This window comes from Bemisia tabaci, chromosome 6, assembly GCF_918797505.1.
Source record: "Bemisia tabaci chromosome 6, PGI_BMITA_v3".
Classification (NCBI taxonomy): domain Eukaryota; kingdom Metazoa; phylum Arthropoda; class Insecta; order Hemiptera; family Aleyrodidae; genus Bemisia; species Bemisia tabaci.
In genome coordinates, this window is record NC_092798.1 from 20870369 (window position 1) to 20897771 (window position 27403).

Sequence of the window (27403 nt, forward strand, 5' to 3'; positions counted from 1 at the left end):
GGACCTGCTGCCTTTGTTAGGCATAGAAAAAACTTCTGTCATCGGACCGAAATTTTTCAGAAAATCGTGTTTTTTTAGATCTGAACCACATTTTGCAAATAGGAGCTACAAAATTCCTGGCTAAATTAGAAGTAACGCGTGTACCCTTAGTTTCCCTATGCACATATGTGTTTTCCCGGTTGAGTCAGAAATTGTAGTTCCTAATCGTAGATTTTCGTCCATTTGTCATACTTCTTATTTAATGAAGTTATTCATGCAGCGGAGGCTTTTGATAAGCTTTGTTGTTTACTTTTAAAACACAAGGAACACGATGATGTCACTAATCTTTTCTGAAATTAACTCCTAAGCTTATAAGAAAGTTCTTAGACTGAATGAGAATCCTAACTTACCAGCAGGGGTAACTGAGGGGTGTAATGATTTATAAAAGGTTTATCACAACGCTGGATATTAAAATCACGCCAAAGTTAGGTCCTGAAAAGTCATGTAAGTTCTAGTCTAGAGAGAAGGAAGAGTGGCTTACGTGAACTCAGCTGAAAAGTGTTAGCTATACATATTACACGGGTTTACACACAACTTCTACAAATTACTGGCTTTACTGTGCTTTTGCCAATTTTTTGTGAAATTGCGTTAATATTTCCCTTGAATGCGTCCGTGAATGTGTCTATGTGCGATTCCAAAGGTTATGAAAAATAGATCTTGATAGTTGGAGGCAAAACTAGGGTAGTAGACGAAGATGTCGTCAACCAAAGCAAATTCCCACGTTAATTTGTTGTCGGCAAGTAGGCAAGTACACAGACTTAGTTTATACTGCATTACGAGTGAATCACTCATCTGTTGCAATGTATGTCGTTTGCACAACTTTATATCTTGGAATACATAATAGACAAGGCATGAAAAACAAACAGACGCATTTTTGGGGATTACGACTTTAGTTGAATTTTTTCACAAAATAATTAAACACCCTCGTGACCACATAAATCGAAGTGCAAGTATTTGTGAATTCACTATCAATTAGCCGACGAGATGCACCAAAAAGCGGAACAACTCGTCGTTGTGGAACAATTTGCAAACCTCGCTCAGCACTGGAAAAAAAAAACACATTGGATCTAGAGTCCAGACTCTTTAAAACATTGACAAGAAAAAGGACTCTTGATTCAATCAGATTTAAGCTTAAATCAAAAGGAAATCCGCTCAAATTAAGAGGCTTGGTTCTTGATTTAAGCTTAAATCTGATTGAATCAAGAGTATTTTTTCTTGTCGATGTTTATAAGAGTCTGGACTCTAGATCCAATGGGTTTTTTTTCCCAGTGAGATTGAAAAGGATCATGACACGTTTTCAAACCCAGCCTCTTTCAGAACAAATTGACGGTCTTGGCAAATTGCGAGAGAACGCATGCTAGATGCCAATTCCAGACACGCTACCAAGTATTATAAACTTAAAATCGACAAGACTTTGAAATTTCCGAGGACTGGACTCTTGCCACCGGCTGTCAGCAATCAAGTGCGACAGGAGCATGCCTCAAAAGTACACAAACTGAGCCTGCGCTTGATTATGCAGCTCACGATGCTATTGTTATTCATGGCGCATTTAAAATTTATAACGACTGAATCCGTGTAGATATCTTGAAGAGCATACGACTTGTGCACCTCATCACTTTACCTATAAGGTAATTCAGTTGGGCAGACGGGAGCGGGGGCAAAAGATTCTCCTACTTCTTGAGCAATAACTAAGAATTACCGTGCTGAAGAAGAACGCCGTATGAACAGTCGAATATTGCCAAACTTCCTCACGATGGAATGTTCATTTTTTAGGATGCAACATTGCAAACAATTTTCTTGAAATTTTTAGATACTACTTCGTCGTCTCTCGCACGAATAAGCGTATCTCGATTGTGCCGTTTCAGTATTACTGACTTACATTTTATTTGACATGACAGAACCATTCTGTAACTTTAGTCGCCTGTTGAAGTTAAAGTTACCTGGTTTGAGAAGTAAATTTTTCTGCGACTTACTGATAATTTTCGTCCAAATATTTCAAGGAGACGAAATAAACTATGATGCGTTTCACGTCTCGCTACAAATTCCTAACCATTAGTTTTATATATTATTATATTCTTTTCGTACCTGACGATGGAAGTGAATCCCGGAGTAGCCATTGCATATTAAGTTTTGAAAAACTCGAACGAAATTACTGGTGGGTCACAAAAAAAGTTACTTTAAACTACTTCAAATTTCCATAAGTAACCTATTTTTTTACAGGCTGAACTTTCTAATAATTTTTTTTATATTAATCTAATGAAAGAAGACCGTAATTTTCAGACAAATTCGAACAGCGCAAACAAAACACGATACGTTCCCTCGTAAACGAAGACTTCAGATCAAAGTGCAAACAAAATAATCTGTAAAATTAGAAGACAGATATTCACAGGTACCAGCAAAATATTTGTTTTTTATCCACGGAAATTTAGCAACCTTCGGAGGCGCAAGTGCGAAAACAATTAGCTGAAAAATTGGAAGAAAAAGATTCACGAGTCGGCAAAAATTGTATGTTTTAGCTACGGAAATTTGGCAACGTCCGAAAGTGCATACAATGTTCTTCATCAGCAGGGCAGAGGAGGACTCGGGAAGATCTATCAAGGGGCGGAGTCGATTTACTCAGGCGATTTATTGAAATCAAAGCGATAATATCCGCCTGCGTGTCTATGATGCGCTTGTGTGATCGTATGTGTGCTGATGATGATTCATTTTCCCGCACCTGACGATTTTCCGCGTGACTTCGGACACTCAAGACCTTTGCAATTTAAATTAATACACTTGCGCAACCTGGCATCTAATGTAGGTCCGCATTAAAGGCGTTGGCTATTGTGAAATTTTCTCCGCGGATTAAATTTTCCGAACTGGACGAAAATCCGCGATGATAAGAAACGGATATGGCGAGAATGTGGATAACCTTTTGAACGCTGCATGAGAGAAAAATGGAAAATCGACTATGATCGAGCATACCATCAGCACATGCAGCAGGCTCCCACAGCCACACCTTTCTTAGTGATTTATTCGCCGCAGCAGCTTTTACTTGATGGTTTCATTTAAAGCTAGCAGAAACCATGGGATAGGCGTGGGTCCGTTTCTTGAGGATTAGTTGAGGTAATCGGATTGGTTATTAAGTGAACTTAAATCTGAATGGGGCATGCTCGAGTAAAATCGCATCATTTGTGATTTCATTCTGGGTTCGGAAAATATTTGCGTGACAGTTAGCGTAAAATAGTGCAAATAAGATCTCGCGCCTCACACTTTTGGTACACGGTAGAATTAGGCTCCTATACAATTGATGAATTAAGAATAAAATTACGCAATCGTCATTTATACATGGTAAATTTTTGTTGGGGAACATATAGCAGAAACTTTGTAGTGAATGCAACTAATTTTTCATCTTTTAGTTGGTATCATCTTGGAATAGGGAAAAGTTAACGTCGCACCAGAAGTTTTTAAGGTGAAAGAGTGTCGTAAAGTATAAACGGTTGTCCGTGTTGAAATATTTTCTGGGACAGGAAAAATCAAGGAGGCTCTCAAGTAATGAAGTTTTTTAGTTTTCCAAAGGAAAAATAACGTATGACTAGGAGTCTACAACGTCGCAAACAAATATACGTTGTTTCGAACTTCAGCCAATGATATTCTCCCAAAACTGCCTTAAAACTTTACACGTTTTTCCTCCGAATACCAGACCGTACATTCTGCTCAAGCATAAAGTTTCATCATCTCCAGGAAGCAAGTTCTACACACAACAACCACGGTGTCTAGAACTTTAGATTAGATGCTGCATGAGCTACTCTTGAATTTTAATTAACTTCAGGCGGTCACACTCTCAGTGTCTAGGCCAATGGATCAGGCTGGGCCCACGGCCGAAGCAATTAAATGCCTAATTTTGCGATGCGACTTCAAAATCATTAAAACCTCAAGAACGCTGTCCGTTTCGCCCGGCAGTCTGCCGTGTAAGGAAGAACGCCGTATGAAAATTCGAGAGTTGCCAAATTTCCTCTGATAAAACATGTATTTTTGACAACATTTATGCGTATATTTTCTTGAAATTTTCAGATATTTTAGATTAAATTGCATATAAAATTGTCTGAAAGTTGTCGAAAATAACATTCGTAATGGAGATGTTGCATGCGTGAGGAAATAGCGATTTGACTAGGTATTGATTCTTTTGTAAAAGTTCGCGAGAAAGACGATGGTGCCCATGATATGTGAAATCAACTCCAAGCTCAAAAAAAGTTCTCAAGTTGAGGCCAAAATGGAGGGGATATCCCACGCTATCCTGAGAGTCCACCTCTACAACAAGGCAAACTCTCCATGCAAAGATAGGGAGCAAATACATTAGCAGTGATGCCGTGTTTTCAGTTTTAGAGTCCCCAAATAAAGTGGCAACCCTGTCAATGTATTTGCTCCCTATCTTTGCATGGAGAGTTCGTCTTGATGTAGAGGTGGACTCTCAGGATGGTGTGGGATATCCCCTCCATTTTGGCCTCAACTTGAGAGCTTTTTTTGAGCTTGAGAGTTGATTTCAGAGGAAACCAGTGGCACCATCGTGTTTCTCGCAAACTTTTACATAGAAATCAACAGTCTAATCGCAAATTCCCAGTAAATTTGGTTTTTATCGGAGGAAACTTGGCAACGTCTGAAGGCTCATACGGCGTTCTTCCTTAGCACGGCAGCGACTCGCTCTCTCGCGATGAAACCGACGAAAAAGGACGTGGGAAAACTCTTTTTTGTGACCGCGTTTGAGACCTAGATGATCACTCATCTTCGAACTCGGAATGGGATTGCGTCACCTCGGGCCCAAACGTGGGTCGGCCAGCTGATCGAGCCGGTTCCTAGCTGTTCGGATCAGAGGTTATGTTCCAAACTCGAATTCACTGTCAAGGATACTATGCCCTTGCGCTCCCCAACTCGCCACCACTCCCCCGCCCCGCCTTCCCCGCGGTGGACCAATGGAAGCACGGGAGCGGAAACACAAGGAAGATAAAGGATATAGAGATACGGACCATCATTGATGACGTCATACGGCCGGGATTCGGTTGTGGACCCGAGCATTGGCAAAACCAGTTCCGAATGGATCGAATTCTACGGATGCGAGCGCCACTTAATTTTGTCGGATTGCTGCGAGTATCTATTTTTCTTTCCTTGAAATAGCCATTGTCTTCGGGACATTTAGGGGGGGGGGGGGTGATCGCATTGGCTCCCTTTTATTTCTTTTATTCATCTCGTTCTTTTGTCATTGAATATTGAAACTACTGAAAATATCATTAATGTTATGTTTTTAGAAAACTATGTCCGAAAACACCTCATTCTTCCAAATATAACGAAACAATTTAACTACAGACAATAAATCAATATACGTAAGGGACAAAATAAGCGTAAGAAATTTCGAGCATTAATTTGCTCCTCGGTTTATTTTTAGAGAAATAAATTCACGAGTGGAATAGAATTTAATGAGAGAGAGTTTATTTGTAAGACATTCACTACAAGTAAGGCGATCATGCGCGATCAAAAAACATAAAATTTCAATTGATTTGAGTTATTTTGGTCAAATTATACTGGGCACTGAGTTTTGGTAAAAAAAAGCCGTTTTAATTAATTAAATCTTTTTCTTCCCTTTCTGAGCAATTTCCCCTGTGGCTTGCTTCATTGACTAAAAAAGGAAAAAAATCCGTGAATAAATTTTGTGATTTCAATGAACTCGAAAGAAGGTTCCATTATATTTGGAGTTCACGTTTCCCACGGCTCTTAATGACTGCTATATTGGTATTTAGTGATGATATCACGGCTGTAATGAAATCTGCTTATCGAGCAGAGCTAATTCGATTATGCGACACCTGAGGGTTCTAAAATTGATTCATATTTGTACTCATTGTCCTTAGATAATTAATTAACTTTCCACTCTTAAATTACATTGAAACATTTCGTATAGGTACTTCGCTTTTCATGCATAGCAGAAATTCCTTCAATGCCAGCAATTCTGGGCCAGTAAAATCATTTCGGTTGTTTCCAGGCTCGTGTCTGCCTAACTTTTCGGTCCAGTATTTAGTCCCACCCGAAAAACATGTTTAGATAATTGAACTGTTTCTCACAGTTACTAAATTAATCGCACGATGTCCAATTCATACCTCTGTCACCGCGGACACACGGGCTCCATGTTGGCGCCTTGATGCAATTAAACCTGCTTGAAGACTGCCCATGTTGCCTAGTCAAAAAATGAAGGCGCTTCCGTTTTATGTTTGCCAACGACCAGCGACTTGAAGACATGAGGCGAATAACATTTCTTCAACAAAACTTCAGATTAAAGTTTCTCGACGTATGTCACTTCCAAAGAATACCTTTGACGATTTTCTTGACACAGATGAGATAAAAATTGTTTGATGAAACAACTTCCAACTTAATAGTTCCTTCTACATCCTGCACCATTATCTTTGGTCACCCTCAGATCTGCAGTGTTGCCATTGCTGAACTAATGTTTCCCAATATAATGCGCTCCTTTCAAGAAACTTAGAGAAATTTCATAAAAATGGCAACATTGGTGTTGAGGTGCACCTGGCGGGAAAAATGAGCGGAATCAACGCACTTTAAAGGCAAATTACTTGAGAATAATGGTTCGCGAAGCTATGAATAATTCATGGAAATGCTCCTTTATTAAAATGCCTTCATAATTCGTACATACTTCAATGAGAATAGGGAGAGGAGTGTGTACCCAGATTGGTTCACAGGAGTCGGCTTGCATACTCGCGTTAAGGGTGTAATTACACCGTGCATTGCATGACAAAGCCAAACGTGCAGGTATTACGCGAACCGTGGCCAAATTGTCGCACGCCATGACCTCAGACCCTGACTTTTCATCGATTATCTTGCGTTTACAGACTTCTTCTCAGTAGTTTTTCTCTAATAAGGACCTGATCTTGGAGGAAAATTAGGAGTTTTAATCAAGTTTGCCATGAAATTACAACGGGGCGAACGCAAATGAAGCTCTTTAAAAAGAAAGAAAAGATACTCAAAACATAGCTGTATCCTCTCTAACCGCCTAAAGTTTCATTCATTGTCACAGTTCGCACTGGCGTTCTATTGAGCTAATTTACACGAGTTTTGGGGCCAGCGACAGGTGATAATCTCTATAGATGATTCCACTCTATTCAGATTTTGGAAACTTAACTCACAAGGCACCGCAAAGCGCACCTCAGAGGGCGTAAAGCAGCCAGGAAGACACCCCCTGGTGAATAATAATGATGAACTGTGGTCAAAACTGCTTGGACAGCTAGGCAAATCAGAGCCCGATAGATGTAATTTTTTCTGGATTTGCGGAAAATCATGAGGCTTTAATTGGTTTAATGCTGAAATATAGGCCTTGAATATAATCAGTTGAAAATCGCTATGTCAAATTTCAGAATATTTCAGGGTATGTTATGGGCCACCCATAGATGACGTGATGCGGTCTTGAAATACACCTGCCAACCCTTTCGTATAGTGCATTTGTTCTAAGGAGCGACTGGAGCTCTAAGGGCTATATTTTCAGACCTGCCAGACTTGCAAGACAATTTCAAACGGAAAATATTGCTCAATAAAAGTCTGTTGAATCAGCAGTATCTTTAACGACCGGCCCCCACGTATTAGAAGAAACTTCAGCGATTTGTAAAGGGGAAAGTACACTCTTAATTCATCTTCTAGAGAGCAATATTATAACGATCCCAATCAGAGATATCCCTCGCAAGTTTTTCTATTTGTAAAAATTGAATATCAAGACTGGTTCCTCGTCAATTGCTACACTACCGTCGGAACGGAATCTTTGTTCCGGTGAAGCGAGATAAGTCAACGGCTGGCCACATGCTCTCTTTAATAGAAATGACCATGAACTCTTGAATCCATAATGTGCTCAATGAGTTTGCGCTCATTTGAATTCATGATATTTACCCTCATGACCATTCATTATCGACGGCTGTATACTTTTCATAAGAGGAAATGCCGCCGTGGGAAATCGGATAGTTTTTTGTTTCCTCTGTGTCATTGTTCGATTAATAACTTTCAAATTTCATTCCCAGTGTTCAATTCTCAGAGAAAATTTAAAAGAGAGGCTTTATAACTGAGTTGATTGTGTAATTCCAGAATTTTTGATAAGATCTAATTATTGAAATGCATGTAGTCTCAAGAATGAACAAATTAACCCACTAAAAAATTGATTAAAAAATGCCCATAAGCAGACCTAGCTCATTTACGTGGGCACATTATTTTTGATAAGCTTGTTAAGTAAGTGCAATCAAATCACACGAATCAGGAAGCATATGACTCATGTATATCATCCATGAAATCGTGGGAAAGAGGAGTAAAAATCTAAGTAATCTCGGATTTGCCTCATCTTTATTTCTAATCAAATGTGTCATAATTTTCTAAGAATGTTGTGGGTTACATCACAGAGAACCCCAATATTGTTCCCGAAGTTTCAAGATTTGTAGATTATATTTAAAAATGAAAACTGAACAGCAATGAGGCTCAGTATCACCACCTCTGGTCTAATTTGACCTCTCGTTAAAGCAAACCTCCATACGCCGCTTCTGGAGATTTTACTGCTTTCAAATACATATAATGGTCCAAATAAGATTTTCAATTCTAGTGAGATATTTTCGGAACTAAGAGTTCCGCCCTTCGGTTAATTGAATATTTACACAGAGATCCTCCAAAAATTTTAGCCACAGGATGAACTCGTAACGGATAGAATCAGGCTAAAATTGCAAATGCTTCAAATCATACAGCTGTTACAATAAGACTCACGTAACAACTCGAGTTTTTCCAATTTTCCCCCAACTCAGAATTTTTTCTTGCGATAAATCCATAAATATAAAAATAACACAAAAAATTCCAGATCAAAAAGGAAAAATCACCTGCTGCGAAAGTAAAATAGCTGATTTCACCCACCTAACAAACCATTTTGAGAAAATATTCCACCGCGTTGATTGGGGCGAGAAATTACATAAGCATGTTAATCCTGAGCGTGGCACATTTTTTGCAACTTCCAAATCACAACGAACACACCTTCCGAGGTTTCCACAACGGCGAGACCGAAAAGTTATTCAAATTTTATGCGAAAACCGGGAGACTGACCACCAGATCATCAAATCATCAATTTTACGAGGGTCCGCTCACACGTGACAAAATCCTCCGATCACAGGCGGTAAAATCAACGCACACGAGACTTTAGAAGACACACCCTACGCCTTTGAAAACACGACGAAAGCGCGGAAAAGCGGCGACTGGCTGCGAGAGACGCCGGAACCGACACAAGGCCCGAGTTGACGACGTGAAGAAAATGCTAGTCACCAGCTTAGAAGCCGGTCTGCTCTCGATTCTCGATTAATCTATTCCGGAGACCGCAAATGGCTTTCATTGATCAAACGTCGGGCACACGTTATCATTTATCACACATTCGATGATGAAAGTCTCACTGGGGGAAGGGTTTCTTGAACTTGACCCGCGATCGACATGACACGAAAACCCGACGAGGGGAAATTACGCCAAAACAGCTGATAAAAATAGATTAAGAGACCGCGCAATACGTCACTCCGCTGACGTAAGGGCGTATCCATTTTTCCGGATGAGACCCGGAAAGCATGGAGTTTTATGCAGAGCAAGGCCCACGTTTAAATTGAGTTACGCCTTTACGCCAGAGGAGCGAAGAGTTAACCGAGCAGTGTGGCTGCGGCCCAAAGCGTCCAAAGATCAGCCGGGGGAATTCTCGCTTTCTGCGAAAGCTCAATGGAGGAAGTGTAGCCATGCAGCCTCACGTTTATTCTATGAAACGGCACAGGCACATACAGGCATTGATGGTTCAATAAACATTGATACCCTCTTATTCCCACCGGATGGAGCATTGTAAGTGCTTATGTTTATTAGCATTCAATTCTGTGCAAACCAAAGCACTGTGAAGTTGAATCAGAGCGTGGAATCTACCAATGGCAGATACAGACAGAAAAGGTGGCAAAAGGGATGTTCATGCTTTATTTCTCGCCAGTAGAGTCTCTGGATAAGAATTCCAGAGGGGAGGGGAAGATATTGTGAGAAAATGCATTTTTTGGGGTTCAAAACGTGGGCATCTTCAATTATTCTCGGTTTTTGCTGGCTGTAAATTTTTATGGAGGTTGATTATTGGAACCTTAGAACTATTTTTGTCTAATGATCTTTATTATATATGTCCTCTTCAGAAGGAACACAATTTTTTTGGCTTAGTTCAGAAACAACATAATTACTATTAATTTCAATCATCGGCTTACAAAGCGTTTTTAAAAGTAAACCTACATACTCGATCGCTTTCCGGAAAAGTGGGGTGTTTATTGGTTAAGGTCATTCAATAAGCCATTACTATTGAGTCTTATAAGTTAATTGCCCGTTGAAAGCCACATAGAATTGCAACGATAGAATCATTGCAACGATAGAATCCATTTTCAACCCTCATTATTGAATCCACGTTGAATTTTGGTTTATGGTTTCAAGAATGTTCGTGAACTAGCTAATTCATAGTAAAACATACACTTCGGATCAACGTGGATTCAACATTGACCATGGATACAATCCTCATGGTCAATTCGTCGTGAATCAAACAATCATGAGTACAAACAGTATAAAACATCCTCTAATCAACATGCTTCCTTTACATCGAAACAATGTTGATTACGCGTGATCTTGGATGATCCTTTGCATTTTAATGTTGATTCAACGTCACGATGTATGTTGGGTAACCGGTTCCTGATTCTGAAGGGAATCCCTGAAGTGACGTCATAAATGCAACAATCTAGTGGGTACGAGATGTCACGTGTGCATTTCAGCGGTTGATTGCTGGCTAACACATTGAAAAGTTAAATGGAATAAACATTTTTCTTGATCGGCCCGCCCTTCCCCTAGGTCTACCTTTCACCCATGACGTAAGGAATGCCCGCTTTAGATCCTGATTTAACTGCTGATCAAATGGAGCATTAATGAATGATCATGAACGGATTTCTCATTGCAGTATCTCGATAATAGAACTAGATAAACACGTATCTCGATCGCGGTGTTTCAAAAGTTTTGCCTTAATTTAATTTTTGTAGCAAAACTAACGGGGTTATGAAAGAGGAAATGCACCGACTGACGCGTGTATTAAAGGGGAGATTGTTCATAAATTACATCATGAGCCAAGAGAAGCTAAGGAGAGTCCAGTCTGGTTCAGCGTGACTTTGCAGAAAGGCAAAATAAACCATTAAAGGAGTCCTTTGCCGTGTGATGTCTTTTTTTGCACTTCTTTTTTGAAATCTGAACATATGGGTCACATATTTATTTTAAAGTTTGCCGTACTAACAAAACTTTAGGTTCTTTCTGTCATCTTCTTCACACTTCCTCCGTCAAGTGTTACCTCCGTTTATTTTTTCTCTCTTTTACAAATACAGTTTTGGACGGATTACCCATTCTGTCTGGGCTTTCATGAGCATTATTTTCCTCGCACAGAATGCGCAAAAACTTTGATTCTAAATGACAGGCAAACTCGATTTATTAAACCTGTCATCTTACAATTCCGACTCTGTTAATGTCCGTTTAAATCAGAGCGTCTTACGAAGGGATTAAAGATCGTCTTGGAGGATTAATGTTTTAAAAAGAGGAAAAAACAATCAAAAAGTTCTAATACTGTATTTAAAAAGTAGCATCTCAATGGCGCGAAATGAGAGAATGTGAAAGCAAAACCACGTGGTATTTGAATTTACCAAAGTCGATTCTTTACTTATCTTAGCCTGCGGAGATCTCAGAACGTGCTCCTGGTTTAAAATTACCAGCCTCTCACCTCTCATTGGTTGGAGTACTGAATCTTGCAAGTGAAAGATAAAAACCTAAGTCCTCTTCATAATAAATTTTACTTCGAACCAAAATTACAGACAAGCACGAGAATATTTCATGCTCGATAAATTAATTTTGATATCTAATAAAAATGGACCAAACTGCAAGTGCTCTAAATTCATTACATCACAAGCACCCACCAGGTTCTAAAACTTTCACCTCACGTAATAAACATAATGCATCGTCAAAAGTATAATTAACTCATAAGCCAACCATATAATTTGATTGATTAAGGTAAAGATGAATTGAGCTTAAAATCACCTATATTCCATCGTCTCAACTCAAGGATTTATTCATGTGTTCACTTATTGTTTTGAATTTCCCACTTTAACTGAATTAGACTTTCTCGTTTTTGCTCAGTTTTAAATTTCTCACCTTATCCCTTTTGAACTGATCTTTAAAAAATTGACCATGAATTTTAATATGCCAGCAATAGAGATCCAATTCCTGTCTACAAATCGTATGGCGGGTTGCATCTCGAGAGTTTTGAAGGCGCGCCACAAAAATTCGAAGCTAAATAGTTTCTAATGTGTCAAGGAGCAAACTCTTTCGTTTTGTGATGAAAAATGAATTACAAAAAATTTCCTTTTGCAGGTTTTGAAAATATACTTCTCATTCATAGCACAAAATTCAGTGGAGAAAAACGAATAAAAACTTTTGCAGTAATGAGAGAGGATTTGTCTTTCCTGGTGAGATCAATCGATCTTAAAGCAAACATATACTTAAAAGCGCATGAAGCAAACTGAAAATGCGAGATATGAAATATGCAGTCCATTAATTTACACTGTGATATGAGAGTGATTAGGATAGCTATCCAATCAATCATACCACGATAGCAATAAGCTTGTGTTTGAACTTTCCGGGTCAATTCTTACCCTTGCTCATCTCAGGTTATGCGTGAATTTGGGCCAAAATTCTTTATAAAACAATCCAGCCCAATCCTTTCGAAACCTCTCTCATTGGAACATCTAAAAACCCCCCTATCGTTAGTTATCAATCCATTTAATGCATCAGCAGTCATTAGAGATTCGCGAACAAACCCTTACGTGACTGACCGGCCACACTTAAATTAGTTTAAAAACTAAAAAAAAACCAAATTTATGTAAACTGCCAATGATTAAATTAAAATTCCAGACTAAATTGCCAGGAAATTAAATTAAATTGGCAACACAAAAGACGGAGATAATAATGAGAATGGCGCGGTCACTGCTTTATCGGGCGAGGGATCTGATCAGTTGGACTCAACACTATTAATCTCTGTACAGAAAATTGATTATACTGGTTTTTAATAGCAAATAAATTAAATTAATAAAAAATTGACACCTATCTTGTTCGCCACGTTTTTTTTTTTTTTTTTTTTTTTTTTTTTTTCAAAATGAATTTTTTCGAGAAAAAGTTTTATCTGAAAAATACACCTGAATAATGTACAAAATGCAAGCCATCAGGTTATGCATTTTTCCAACATTCCTTAAAATCAAAACTATGTATTTCTATAGGCATCCCTTCGTTTTACCAAGTACAAGTGTGAAAACCGAGAAATGTGAAAATTATACTCACAGTTGAATTTTTATCCTTTTATAGTCCAAAAAAAGCGTAACAAATCACAAAACTGCGAGATAAAACCACTTAGAGTATGAGCACAGCAAGCTACACCGGTCTTAGGGACGCGGTCGAAACTTGAACTGGAAGCTTGAGAGTTGGGCCACTGACTGAAGCTGGTCCCGTCCGCTGAGAGGCGAGTCTCCGAGCCCGCCAGCAAACTTGACCTTGGGTGCGATGCTGCACAGAGTGGTTGCTGATGGCTAGACCCATTGTTTTCTTCGTTTTTTTTCTCGTTTCGCGGGGGGGAGAGACCTAGGCGGAGGCGCGTGTCGGACCTGAAAGTATTTCCCCATTTCCCCGGAGAGGGGTGAGGGTGGGGGGTGCTCGCGTAATCGCCGATCCAAATTGCAGTGTTCCGTGTCGATGTCCCAAGTTCCGTACTCGGGCTCATGCTGAACTTGAACCCGCTTTGAACTCGGCGTCTTCGGGCTCTTTTCACGCCTGTAATGACATTTAATGGATCGCAACGGATATACCTAGCGACGTCGATGGCAACGAGCTTCGGCTGAACGATCGTTTAACGTGTCCGGTGAACGATTAGCGGTGCGATTGATGGACGGTTGTGGACATACGTTAGCTTCGCGGTTTTTGACGTGCATTGTTGATGAACTCCGGTGTCCTCTGACCTGACATTTGGAGAATGCACAATTTGACCGCGCTAAGAAGAAAGGAACCAAGGCACATCAGCTACGGCCAAATTAAATTATTAACATTAAAAAGGTTGTGCTGATTTTTATGCAAATTTTGGTGAATTTTCTGCATGGCACGAAGCAAGTTCCTCAACATTTTCAAAGGAATCCGCACAAACGTCCTCTTGTAAAAAAGTAAATTGTCCAATTCAATTTGGCAATCACTGATGTGGCTTCGTTCCTTTTCTGCTAAACACGGTCCAATTAACGTGAAAGGGAAAATGGGAAATGAGATTTTCGCTCATATTGCCTTTGCGCCTTCAATATTTGATGTAGGCCAGAAAATATCCTCCGTTCGGCGATAGCTGTCTAAACGTGGATTTGTACCTCGTGTCGCTTGACCTTAGCTTGACGGTCTCTGGTATTTTATAACGTCTTTTAGTCTTTCGTCTTCCAAATCAGAATACGAAAAAGAAGAAGAGTAAAAAGAAGAAATCTATTATTTTCAAGTATATGATCAAGTATATTCATTTAGGCTGATTTCAATAGCCAAATGGTTCTGTCTTCCTCGCTGTCAGCATACCTTGCTACCAAGAAGAGAACGATGGAGAGGTGGCAAAAGAAATGAAAAGAAGATCCAAGATGACTTATAATGAAATTTTACCCACGTCGTCATGTACTTTTCAAACCCAAAGGCTCAAAAATTCGTTTCTAACATGGAGTGCAAAGTTAGAGAATTTAAGAATTTTCTGATGTGCGTATCGAGATTTTTGAGCCTCTTTTAATTTGAAGCAACTTTCCTTTTTGCTCCATCAATAGTTCTTCAAATACTGATTGGTTCACTGTTCTTTTTCAGGATTACTGAACTTTACCGAAGGTCAATGATTTTCATAATGAAGATCTGAGTCGGCGATAGAAGATTTTAACTTACGAGCTGGAGTGCGAAGCTCTTACAGAAACAGTTGCATTGCAGCTCAAGAAGTATCAAAATTCGAGAGCTTCAGTCTTGAGAGGAATCAATGGTGAAGATGAAGACGCTCAATCATGTTTTTTCAAAGCGAACCATTTGCGAGTGAAAAATTGTGAGGGTAAACAAAAACCCATCGGCAAATATTTGTATGGAAGCTGGACACGGTGATTCAGTAAAACATTTGCGATGAAAGGAGGCTTCATTAATTTTTAATTTGATTAATATTTCGACGTATTAGAGATGCGCCCTCGAAAACAACAACAAACTTCACAGGCCAGGTATTTTCTTAGAATTTGCAGCTCGTTCGCAATTAATTACTAATTAGTCCTGCCGAAGTTGGGATCCTATCCGAGATCCTGCGGTTCTATTGATAACCGTGCTTGCACTTAGTGGCGGCGAGATTGATAAATACAACAGTTCTGAGACGTCAACTTTTCGCACTGAAACAAGGAAACCACATCGGGTTTTGAAACTCTATTTACTCACGTAGATATAATAAAAAGACGTCTCTCCCTCTTTGTTCAACTTTTCAGCCAGCGACGTGAGCGACGAGGCGAAGGAACCACGCAACGTGGTATCCAAGACAACGCCTTGATATTGATACAACTATTCGTGCTCTATGGATGAGCGTGTTGCCTATTCAGAAAGTGAAGGCGCTTCGGCTTTCCTAGTCCGCTTCTACAGCGATTTGACACGCTGCTTTTTACTGCACTCCCACTTCAACGCCTTGATACAACTATTCGTGCTCTATGGATGAGCGTGTTGCCTACTCAGAAAGTGAAGGCGTTCCGGCTTTCCAGGTCCGTTTCTACAGCGATTTGACAAGCTGCTTTTTACTTGACTTCTACGACAACGCTTTGATGCAACGATTTGTGCTTTATGGATAAACATTGTGTCGCCTATTGAAAAAGTAAATGAGGTAAAGAAGACTGAAACAATCGCCATGAATGCAAACATCCGAATATTAGGTGCATTTTAAGCTAGTCTCATTTTTTAAGTTAAAAATTTACTTCTGCGAGGCAATTTTCAATAATTTTCAATGATTCTTGATCTTTCACGAAATGTTTTACGTGAAATTTCAAGATTTTATTTATCCTTGAAAAATAGACACACTGACCGGCGTGTATTTGCACTCACATTTTAGTTCCGAGAGAGATTAACATTTGTGCAAATACAAATAATAACATAATAAAACCACGTTCGAAAACAGGGTTCGCCCAAACATGTAGACCTGTCACGTTGGATTTATTGAATACAATTTTATCCAGTGCACGCGAAGTTCAACGAAGATTATCCATATTTATTGCCGAGATTGAATATTTTATTTGGGAAAATTTGACAACATATTAAAACGATGTTCTTCCTTTGCGCGGCAGTTGCTGGCTCTTGGACAATGGTGCGATCACTCGCCAGCAACTTGCAACAGTAAGATGCGTGTAATGTTTGTTGTGCGGTCCAGGAATGCTGGAACGCCTTCACTTTTTGATCAGGCAACACGCTCATCCATAGAGCACGAATAGTTGTATCAAGGCGCTGTCTTAGATGACACGTGAAACAGCGCATCGTTTCGCTGTAAGGGCTTCGGACGAGGGAAGCTGGATCGCCTTCACTTTTTAAATAGGCAACACGCTCATCCTTAGAGCACGAATAGTTGCATCAAGGCGCTGTCTTAGATGACACGTGAAACAGCGTATCGTTTCGCTGTAAGGGCATCGGACGAAGGAAGCTAAATCGCCTTCACTTTTTGAATAGGCAACACGCACGCTCATCCATAGAGTTTGAATAGTTGCATCAAGGCGTTGTTTTGAGAGGCGAGTTGTTTAGTGTCTCCGCTTCATCACTGATTGAGAAATCGAACGAAGGGGGAAGGACGCCCTTTTACCATATTTTTGTTAAGGAATCAAATTTAAAGTCTTCTTCGTATAATTTAAAGCCAAATTAAAAATTTATTCAAACGATTTCATTGTTTACAAGAATAAAACTGTACTATTTCTGTCCTAAATTTTGCTAAATTCTCAGACAGAAATGTCTGACAGTTTCCCAGTTAGAGTATAGCGTGGGAGTGTTTTGCAATACGGAAATGTAGTTACGTTCTTATAATATGATGGACGTCTAATTGTTGGCCTTTTAAAATTTTGTAAAACAGATAGGTTTCTCACAGATTTCATAGTATAAAGCCTTGGCTTCAAAAGGCGAAATGGATTGAAACGCTTTGAAGCCACGCTTTAATAATTGTTTGATCAGCAACGAGCCATTATTGAATCGGTTTCTATCAGACGCGCGGGCGTAAGTCCAAAAACTCGTGAGTTCTGGCTTTTGTTGATCACGCAAGACAATAAAGCTCATGAGTTTTTGAACTTACGCCCGTCTACCGGAAACCAATTCAATTTTGAAACATATTGCACTTTTGCCTGGTCTTATTATCTGATCTGAAAATTTTAAATGCGTTTTCGCGGTTGCAAATGCATAGTTGAAGACTGGCTATAAAAATATATGGACTGGCTACATTTGACATATTACGGCTTACGTTCCCTATTTTGCACAGTAACCCAGTGGCGTGCGGGGCGCCACGCCGTCTTATGACAGGGCCCGGAAACTCCGGATATCACAGACAAGCATGAGGACAATTTGATTTAATTAATCTTCCTATTCCAAACTCGCGGGATTGTTTATTAGGAGCCGATGTTTATGGCTTACCCTGGCTAAGGTCACAAGGTGCTACCTGGATTACCCGAGCAATACAATACACCCAAGCGATGACCTACAAGATTAAAATCTTTTGTCTTTCACTCGCGCTTCCGACGTGTCGCACACGCGTTCGCCGTGCTGCTTAGTCATTCATCAAAATAAGCCCCGACAATGTTGCGTCTCCCCCGCTGAAAGCTCTGATTTAACAACTCATTTGAAGTGGAGTTTCCTATTAACCTAGTCGATGTGGCAAAGCCAGACAGCTCTAGGCATTCACTTCCTTGCATCGTCGATTTTCCACGCCCAATATTTTTCGTGTTGATCCATTAGAGCTTCCTTTGATTGAATCGTGAAGGGTCATGTTCATGCACAAAAAAGAAGCGAAATTTTAACCACATGGGTTACTATATCGAATAATGGGATTATTGTGCGTCCCTGCACTTGGTTCGTTGCAGGAGGTTTCTGACAAGGTTGCAGACATTGAGTGCCTTGCACTAGACCTTTCACACTATACTAGTACCTAATGTATGCAAGTATTAGTACATAGGCATGTAAAGAAACCTCAACATATTATCTCCTTACAAGATCGTTATAGCGGAGCGGTATTTTTATAAGTAATTATATTTGACTCGACAGTAAGAAAGAAAGTGAAAAATCGCCACTATTTCTAGTGAATATCTATGACTAAAAATTTCAGATAGTTTTACTTAGTTTCCGGAAATTTGGTTCAGCCGAAAGTTTTCTAGATTTCCTACAGTTTTATCGTGTCCGATAAAAAAAGTTGTAAGAGCTGAAAAATTGGTAATTTCATAACATTTTGTCCATAAGTAAGTAGCTTTAAGCTTGCTAAGAACTTATTTTGAAGTTTGTGAGACCAAACATGTTCTTTCAAATTTAATTTTAGCTTCCATTTTCCTACTTGCAAATTATTCTAAATAAAAATGGAATCAAAGATTCAACAGCACTCAGACATTTTCAGTAGAAAACATGCATTTGTGAATGAATTAATAGATGATTTTTCATGTAAGCCTTTGCAACGTTGCAATAACATTAAGAAGATCCCGAAACGTAAAAGTAAAGAGAAATGTAAAAGTAGTTATAAATACTTATTTTGGAGAGAGTTAAGTGCTGCAGTGAACGTTTTACCGTAAAAACTTGTTGGATTGCAGACTTGAGAGGTATTTTGAGTGCATACGAAGATTTCGTGTTTCTTAAAAGTTCAGACGACGAAGACGTAAATGATTATCGGACAACCTCGATATAAGGTAAGGGAATGCAGATCAACATTTGATCCAGAGGTGCACTTAAAATGTAGACTTGCGGGGAATTGTTGACTTTTGCGCCCAATTTTCGAATTTCTCTATAGCTTTCGATTTCACTTCCGGTTTCTTATTGCTCAAATAGACATGAACGCCACAAAGGCATTTAGATCATCCGAATTCAGCTTCCGATTAATGGACAAAAGAATTACTTTGGCCGTAAAACCAACAGTCATAGACATTTAAAGAATTAGCCTGAGCTCAATCCTTTCGATTTGACGAACAGGTATGTTTATGGCATGCCAACGTGGATGATGCGATTTGAGGAAGATGTGAAATGAACTTTTACTTTGATAAACGGCTTTTATTATAGTTGATTAGTCTTGCCGCTTAGACCGCAGCTATCAACGATTTTCTAATTTCAAGGCCTTATCGCATTATTAAACATACACAACAGTATCAGTATTTTAGCTCTTGATATATTCAGTGTGATCAATTTAAGTTTGATTGCTTTCTTATCGAGAAAATTAACTCTTTTCCATCCGGAACCTTTACTTCGAATTAGACAAATCTATCAATCGAGAGTAAATCAAACCTAGATAAAAAGGACTCAAGATATACTGTGAATTTCATCATTATTGGTCGTCAGAGATGTTGAAATTGAGGCTTATTTCCTCAAAAATTTATCGACTATAACCTGTAAAAACCTGGGGATCAATCTTTGAATATTCCTTGGGAAGTAATAATATAGGTTCAAACCGACGAAAAATAATTTGACTCAATCAGGTCCACACGAAGCAAAGTCACCGATCAAGTCGATTTTTCAAAGCAAAAATTTCACCTACTTCCGGACGGAGTTAGTGACATAACAGGAAAAATTCCCGTTCTAAAATTGATAGAGCTTCAATTTGAACGCAGAACCTTTTTCGCTCACAAATGAAAAGAACTTTTACATGACTGTATATCTTTCAAATTCTAAACAAAGTAAGAGAGAAAAAAAGAGGCCTCGTTGAAAGCTGAAGAAGTTTTAAAAAACAACTTCTGAACTGTTTAAAGAAAAAGATAACAAGACATATTGATTCGGTTTGACTCATGGCTCACCAGTAAAATCGCAAAGTACAAAAGTTGCCCAATGAAACTTCATCTCTCTGGAGGGATAAAAAAAGAACGCGAACTACCGTAAATACTAAGTTTCCTTGAAGATATATTTAAAACCCTCTGAAGAATCTCAATACATTTATTTAAAAAGAGGTCTATTCTCGGGGATAATTATTTTTAACTGAATTCTGAGAATAAAACCACAGATCGGGGAATTGCTCCATTTTTGATCAAGGAAAGGCTGAGATTAGAGGCGTGCGAAAAGGAAAAGGCAAAAGTACGTATGACGCACCGGAATCGCTGAAAGTCCGAGCTGGACTGTATCCTTTCCTCGGAAAACCAGTTTCACATGATATGGGCGGGGGGGGGGTGAGGAGGGAAGCAGGCAGAGGAGCAAGTGTAGAAGCTGCCCGAGGTCGGGATAAACCCTCAGACTTGGATATTCTGATGCTGATGTCATGCGTCTTCAGCGTCGCTTTCGTGTCACTTTAAAACTTGTTTAAATTCCGCGGGAATTCCCGGGCCCCCAAGCTGCAATACCAATACAACAGCTGGGGACTGTTATAGGAAGGAAGTTTTACCATGTATTTGTCTGGGTATTCTCCCTTCTCGCTCGAAATATTAAATATATAGGATGCTGACCATCAGTGTCTATAGCCTCGGAATGCGCTCTAATCATGGCAAACCAGTGGCGATTTTGCAAGTTGGTGACACCGTTTTTTCTCCATTTAAATCTATTAAAAATATCGATTTTATGTGAGGCAAGCGGGCTCACCAAGAATCGATTGTTTTACATACATTTAAATGGAGGAAAAACAATGTTGCCAACTTTCCAGAATCACCACTGTGTTAAACTCGTGGGAATATAGTAGTCAGTCTGAACTTATGATGCAAAATTACACATTTTCAAAAAGGCTACTTATTTTTTCAGTAAATGTCGGGTGCGATATTCCTTTTTGTTTGATTTTATCTCCTCGCTTCCTTCGATGAAGGAAAATTTCCATCCGATTTTTTTTTTAATTCAATGGCGTTTTTAGAGGTGTAGAAAATTAACTTTATTAAAACGATCACACGAAATTTTTCACATCGGTTTTTCGCCAAAAACAAAATCAAAACGTAAGTTTCCGACAGGATGATTGCACCTCTATTGATTAATATTACTCATTTTACACTTCACGCTTAGCATCATTCATCCGCATAGCACGATTAATTTAGTTAATTTTAGTCAATAAACTATACCTCATCAGTGTAAAAAAAATTCACATCGCATTATTTACAAAATGGCATCACTGCTTTTAAATTAAAGTAGGTAAAGTCTTCATAATAACGGAATGGACGAAGTCAGCAAAATTAGGATAATTCAGCCATACGTATTCGTCCGATTATAAAAATATTCGATACGTACCTCAAGGTTAATCCTAGGAGAGAAGTATTCGACCTTAAAGCAATCTTAACATTTAAAGAGTGGACCATTCAACCTGATAAGCGCCGTAAGGCGTCGTTAGGTGTTGTGCAACTGTTTCTCTCATTAAACGGGATTCCTGTAGCTGAGAAAAACAATTCTCCCCGTGAAAATACGACCACTATTAAGAGAAAATTCGCATCGCAAAGTCCATGAAGCGGAGACACCTAGTCTTTTACTTCACAGTCAGAAGCAACGTACACCTACATTGCAACGCTTGATAGCGCTTACCAAGTTTTTAATTTCCGTGCTTTCCTTTTGGACTTCATTTTGCAATTAGGAACTACAATCTCTGACTCATCTGAAAAAACACTTACGTACATAGGGAAAAAATGGTACGTACGCTCTTTGTAAGTCAAATGCAAAATGTATCCCAGATTATGAGGAAAAATTGGACACCTGCATATTGTTTACTGAAAAGTTTTGCCCCACATGATGTAAAAAAATGGGAAATTAATATTATATGTAAGTAAGAGGGTGTCTAGAGGTATGAACAAACAACGGTAAGTCAAGGTGTTGCTTTTTAGCCAAGCCACATCAGCTATTGCCAGATTAAATCGGACAATTTAATTTTTACGAGAAAACCGTTGTGCAGATTTTTGTGCAAATTTCAGTGAATTTTCTGCCTAGTAAGAGGCCAATTCCTTCACATTTTCATAGAAATCCGCAAAAACGTTCTCTTTTAAAAAATTAAATTGCCCAGTTAAATTTGGCTATAACTGATGTGTCTTGGTTCCTTTCTGCTAAACGTGGTCCAATTATGATGGGTGTAACTTTAATAATAAGACCAGTTTTTACGTTTAGGTCATAAGACGTTGCTCCTCTCCTCTGACGTAAGGGCGTATCTATACTATATATCAACTACCACATGAGCCCTGGAAAATATAGAGTTATATGGGAAACAGGGCTCACGTTGAAATCAAAATACGCCCTTACGTCCGAGTAGCAACGAAAAATGTGAAAGTAAAAAATGGTGCAACGGTAAAATTGCAATTTCCCTGCGGAAAACTTGACGCACGACAATTTTCACAAATTTCCCGCCGCAGCATCGTAGACCGGAAGATTACAATCGCCGAGTCGTGAATCAGAATGATGAATGGCAGGTATTTATCCAGCGTCGCGGAGCGTCGCGGCGCGCGCGCGTCCGTCGCGTCGCCACGCGCTTTGTCACTTTTGACGTCTGTGAAAATCTGGAGGCTAATCTCACCGCCGCGCCGGCGCGGCATTCTACTAAGAATTCTTACATAATAACTAGACGCAGGCGCTACTGCAGTGGCGCTTCCACACAAATTATTTTTTCGCAGCTCACTCCTCCCTGTGTTTACGTCCACGAGCGTTGAACCCATTGTGTTTTCCGCTCTTAGTCATATGAGGATTCCCCTTCGTTCGGCAATTTTTACAGTGCAGATCTTTCCGCTCTTAGCGCTTTTTCCGCTTGCCCCTTCGTGGTGAAATTGAAAACTGATTTAACTCAGAGTCTCACATACTCTTGAGAACTGGGTCAAAAGTTGATCTCAATCCGAGTCAATTACTACAACTTGAGTTTTTTGACCCAGTCCAAACATCGAGGATAGTAAGAGTAAACTACTTTGGTCAGCAAGAAAAACGAGAAGAAAACAAAATTAAAACGTTGAATATAGGTAGGTGAAGCCCATGAATTTAGTGCTGAGTTTTGAAACGACCTTCGTTCTTCGCCCACGTCCACTAATTTTTTGAAAAAGTTGAGATCTTCCATAGAAACACTGAAGAAAAAGTTATGGGTTATCTAGGCATACGTACCGTCCGTTCCGGGCTCGGAGACCGAAAGTTCCGGGTGCTAGAGCTGTAGCTTTGATTGCTCCGGGTGCTACGCCCGGAACTTTCGGCCTTTGAGTCCGGAACGCGGACCGTATGTCTAGTATAGCCCGTAAGTACGGCCTCCACGGCCGGAGTTGTTTTCTCTGTGAAACTGATTTTTTTCGGGACAGTGGGTTTAGTGGTATTAAAGCCGGAGGTCAATGGAGGGACATATTTATTTGAGTACAAATTGGCTAAAAAGGACCTGGGCAAAGCACAAGCGTGTCGCTTAAGTGCTTAAATCTCCTTCGTTGCGTCAGAAAATGGTGGAATGTCTTCCGACTCCTCCCTTATGGTACAACTGCGGTCCGACCTAGGAGAGGTCAGGGGGCTAAGCCTCTGAACACGCGATGAAATATCTCATCAGGGTAGTTTGTTATATATTCTGGGCGAAAGATCCTCTGCAAAAACGTCCTGGAACAATTCACCATTGCACTCTGAAAAATGTATTCGATGCGCCTTAAAGATCTCGTTCAAAAAGCTAAGTATACGACCCCACGACACCTGTGTCTAAATAGTTATCGCTCAAAATATCGAATAGCTGAAAGAGCCAATAACTATCTTTGTGCGAAAACAATCAGCCCCAAAGCCAAGGTGAGGTTCACAGAAAGGCGTTATGCAAACCCTTGCATAATATTTTCATGGAGTTTTGAAGAGTTATTCAAGTTCTCTCGCGACACAAAAATACAAGTTGATCAAAAATTGAAAAAAGAGGTTATGTAATTCCTAAACACGACTTTCCTATTTTATAATACACGGAAAATAGTTATCATCTTTCTGACTTTTCCTGAACTGTATATTTTGCAAACTATCGAAGGAATTATCAAGAACTGCACAATTTGTGACAAGAAAATTGCGTTTGTAATGAGAAATAGAAATCTGGAATTATTTTTGACATCACCATAGTAAAAAGAACATTTAAAAAGATGAAATTCAAATGCAATAGATACTGAAAAAAGAAATTTTTCCATCAGCTGAAGATCACACATCAGTGGAGAAACGCATAAAAACTCTGAAAGTTATCTAATGCCTCTGAAGTTCAAGATCGAGACAAAAAAAGTGGAATATTGAGTCTCGCTGATTTCCGATGGGGATATAATGATTTAAAATACCCAATGATTATAGCCAAGTTACATAAGGAATTCTATTGATAAATTTTGCTTCTTTCGAATCACTTGCTTCGATTGTTGCGTAACACACAATCAACCGCTTGTCAAGATGACCAGTTCAGCGTACCTCGTGGTAAAAATACCGGTTACATAAATTTGAATACAATGTTGGATTCCTCCCCTCTGCAGAGGATGTGTTCCTAGTCCACACTGTATCGCCGTAATGGAGTTTTTGTTCGTAACGCAAACATTAGCGTTTTTCTCCAAGATGCGATCGAAGGAGACATACCCATGCCCATATCCAGCGAAAAATAGTCAATTAGTATGAGCGTTAATAAAGAGGTCTTTACTTGTGCACTGATCGGCCAATTTACGAGTGGAGATCCTTCCATACATGCACTCATTAGTAGCGACAGGAGGGCTCATTAAAGGAAAATATAAGTTTCCTCGGTTCAAGTGATAATTGCAGTTGTAAAGAGTAGGAAACATAGTTAGGGGTACGCCTGTCTGCCACAATCAAGAATTGCGTGATAAAATCGCGGGAAAATGACGAGGGATTTTAAAAATTTTAAATTTCAGGGTACCTGGTTTCCGGAACCCAACTTTTTATGGCGTTCGATTCATTAACGATGGAGTTATAGACAAATCATCATTTGCTTTTCTTTGCACGATGTGGACCAAGAAAACATGAATGTTTAACAGAACAGATTGCCTAGAGATTGAAATTTTAGAATGAATTTTTCTAAATGAGAAAAAAAAATGTGCTAATTAGACTGCATTTTATATTGAAGAACTAATAATTCTGGCTCATCTATAAAGGGACCTATCTGCACAGGAAAACTAGAGACACGTACATCGTTTATAGTATGAGCTAGAAACATTAATTCAGCAGTGCAAAATATAGTCAGATGTTGCTCCTATTTCCATTTCCCGCTTTACTTCTTCGCGGTCATTTTCTTTAACGAATGTTTTACAAACAACTTTCAGAGAATCGAAAAGCAGTATGGACATGTCTTCAAAGTATTAAAACCTTCGTGGAAAGTCTTCGGACTTTGACAGAAAATCCTGATGACAGCAACTTTCACGGCAAAAGATGTGCATTCCTGTAAAAGCTGTCACAAAATCCGAGAGCTTTGTACTCTGTATACTTGTGTCCGACTAAATATTACCGTCCTTTTTTCTGATTCAAGGTATCTGAAATGACGAAGTTTAACACTTATAAACACACCCTTGGCAGGGCTGAGCAGTGAGCATACTTCACACTCACCGATGTGTGTTACGCTCACAAGTTATAAGTGCACGAGAATATCTCAGCTCCCCTGCACATTCCGAGAATTATCAGATGTAGAGAGCATGGGCTCCTGCGTTATATAACCGATTGGTTAAACTGTGTGACAGAATCAAACACATATTAAATTATGTAAGTAATTCTACTGTGGTTTTTCTTACTGTTCCCCACAAATACCCTATTTTCCTCACAGATGTACACAGAGGCCATTGACGTATTTCCAACGGAACTAGTGCATTGAGCAGAGCCTGAGCCCATAGAGTCATGCATACAGGCTCACGTCATATGCACATAGTTCTGTTGACAGAATCGTCCATTTATCGAGTCAGTTCAGAAAAATTTTCCGAGAAGGCGACCCAAATGCGGCTTACATAAACGTATTTATGCAAAAAGGAACTATATCTCACGTGAACCCTATGGATATAGTTTCTTTTATAGCATAAACGCGTCCATATATCAGTACAGAAATAACTAATAATGAATAACGTGTTTGATGGGTCAAAATAAGACCTAATTGGGGTGCTTGCAGGACAAGCCGCCTAAGCGCAGTTTTTGAAAAAAAAAATGAGCCATCAATGATTTCAAGTAAAACTAGTCTTGATGCTATTCTGTGAAAAACTCACTTCCAAATTCTAATATTTAAGCATCAAAAAGTCAGTTTGAACATTCTTTCCGCCATAAAGATCCATGTTGTTTCGAAACCTCTAACACGTATTTTTCGAAATAGCAAAAACTGCACTTATGAGTCTTGTCCTCCAAGCCCCTTAAAGTCTCTATTAATTTTTTTCTGAAGAGCATGAATTTCTAAAGCATGATAATGCAGGCATTCTTTTATTCCCTGTGTCGCAAATGAGAGCAAATTTTACTGAGGAACAACAAGTCTGACACCTAAATAAGAGGATCACTCAGTGAGTACTCTTTGTCAAGGCTAGAGCCCACAAAAAACTTCCGCCAGGATAGATTTTGGCAAAGACGTGAGAGGTAGACGTACAGCGTACACATTCGCCAATTAAATGTCGGAGAGCCGCCTGTTCACATCCTAATTTCGTCAAATGTCATTTTTAGACGAGAGGTGGAGTGGGCTCGGCACGAATACGATCATGAACCAGAAATTCACTCAATTCCGGGTTCCTCCTGGCCGGCACCGAGATGTCCAAGCGTGCCCACTTACACCGCTCACCAATCATCCACGAAAAAAAATCATCAAAATGATGAAGGTCATGGTCCTCTCCGTACCCAGAACTTGTGGGAAAGACATATTCTCTCCGGACGAGGATTTCCCCGTGACCTCAAGAAACACCGATGCTGTAGACAGTCGCTGCTGTGCTAAGGAAGAACGCCGTATGAACCTTCAGGCGTTGCCAAATATCCTTTAGAAAATCACGAATTTTCGGAGAATGTTTAAATATTTGTCCCCCGATTTTTCAGATAATTTTGTTCGCAATTCCACCTAAAGATCCTGGAAATTTCAAGGAAAAATATTTATGAGTTCCTCCAAAAATAACTATTTTCTAAGAGGAAATTTGGCAACCCTCGAAGTTTCTAACGACGTTTTTCCTTAGCA

At 39.4% G+C, this 27403-nt stretch overlaps 1 protein-coding gene across 3 annotated transcripts in view; it reads right to left on the reverse strand.

Annotated features, from left to right (window-relative positions):
- The window catches only part of LOC109042632 (MFS-type efflux pump MSMEG_3705), a 172104-nt gene that overhangs the window by 25615 nt on the left and 119086 nt on the right, over positions 1-27403 (reverse strand). The window contains exon 1 of one of the 3 annotated variants that reach the window (XM_019059516.2): positions 13456-13612. The exons of 1 other annotated variant lie outside the window; for it this stretch is intronic. The gene's annotated coding sequence lies outside the window, so the exon portion shown is untranslated. Of the gene's footprint in view, positions 1-8955; positions 9453-13455; positions 13613-27403 lie in introns of those variants that run through there. One more of the 3 variants, XM_019059509.2, reaches the window with a different exon arrangement.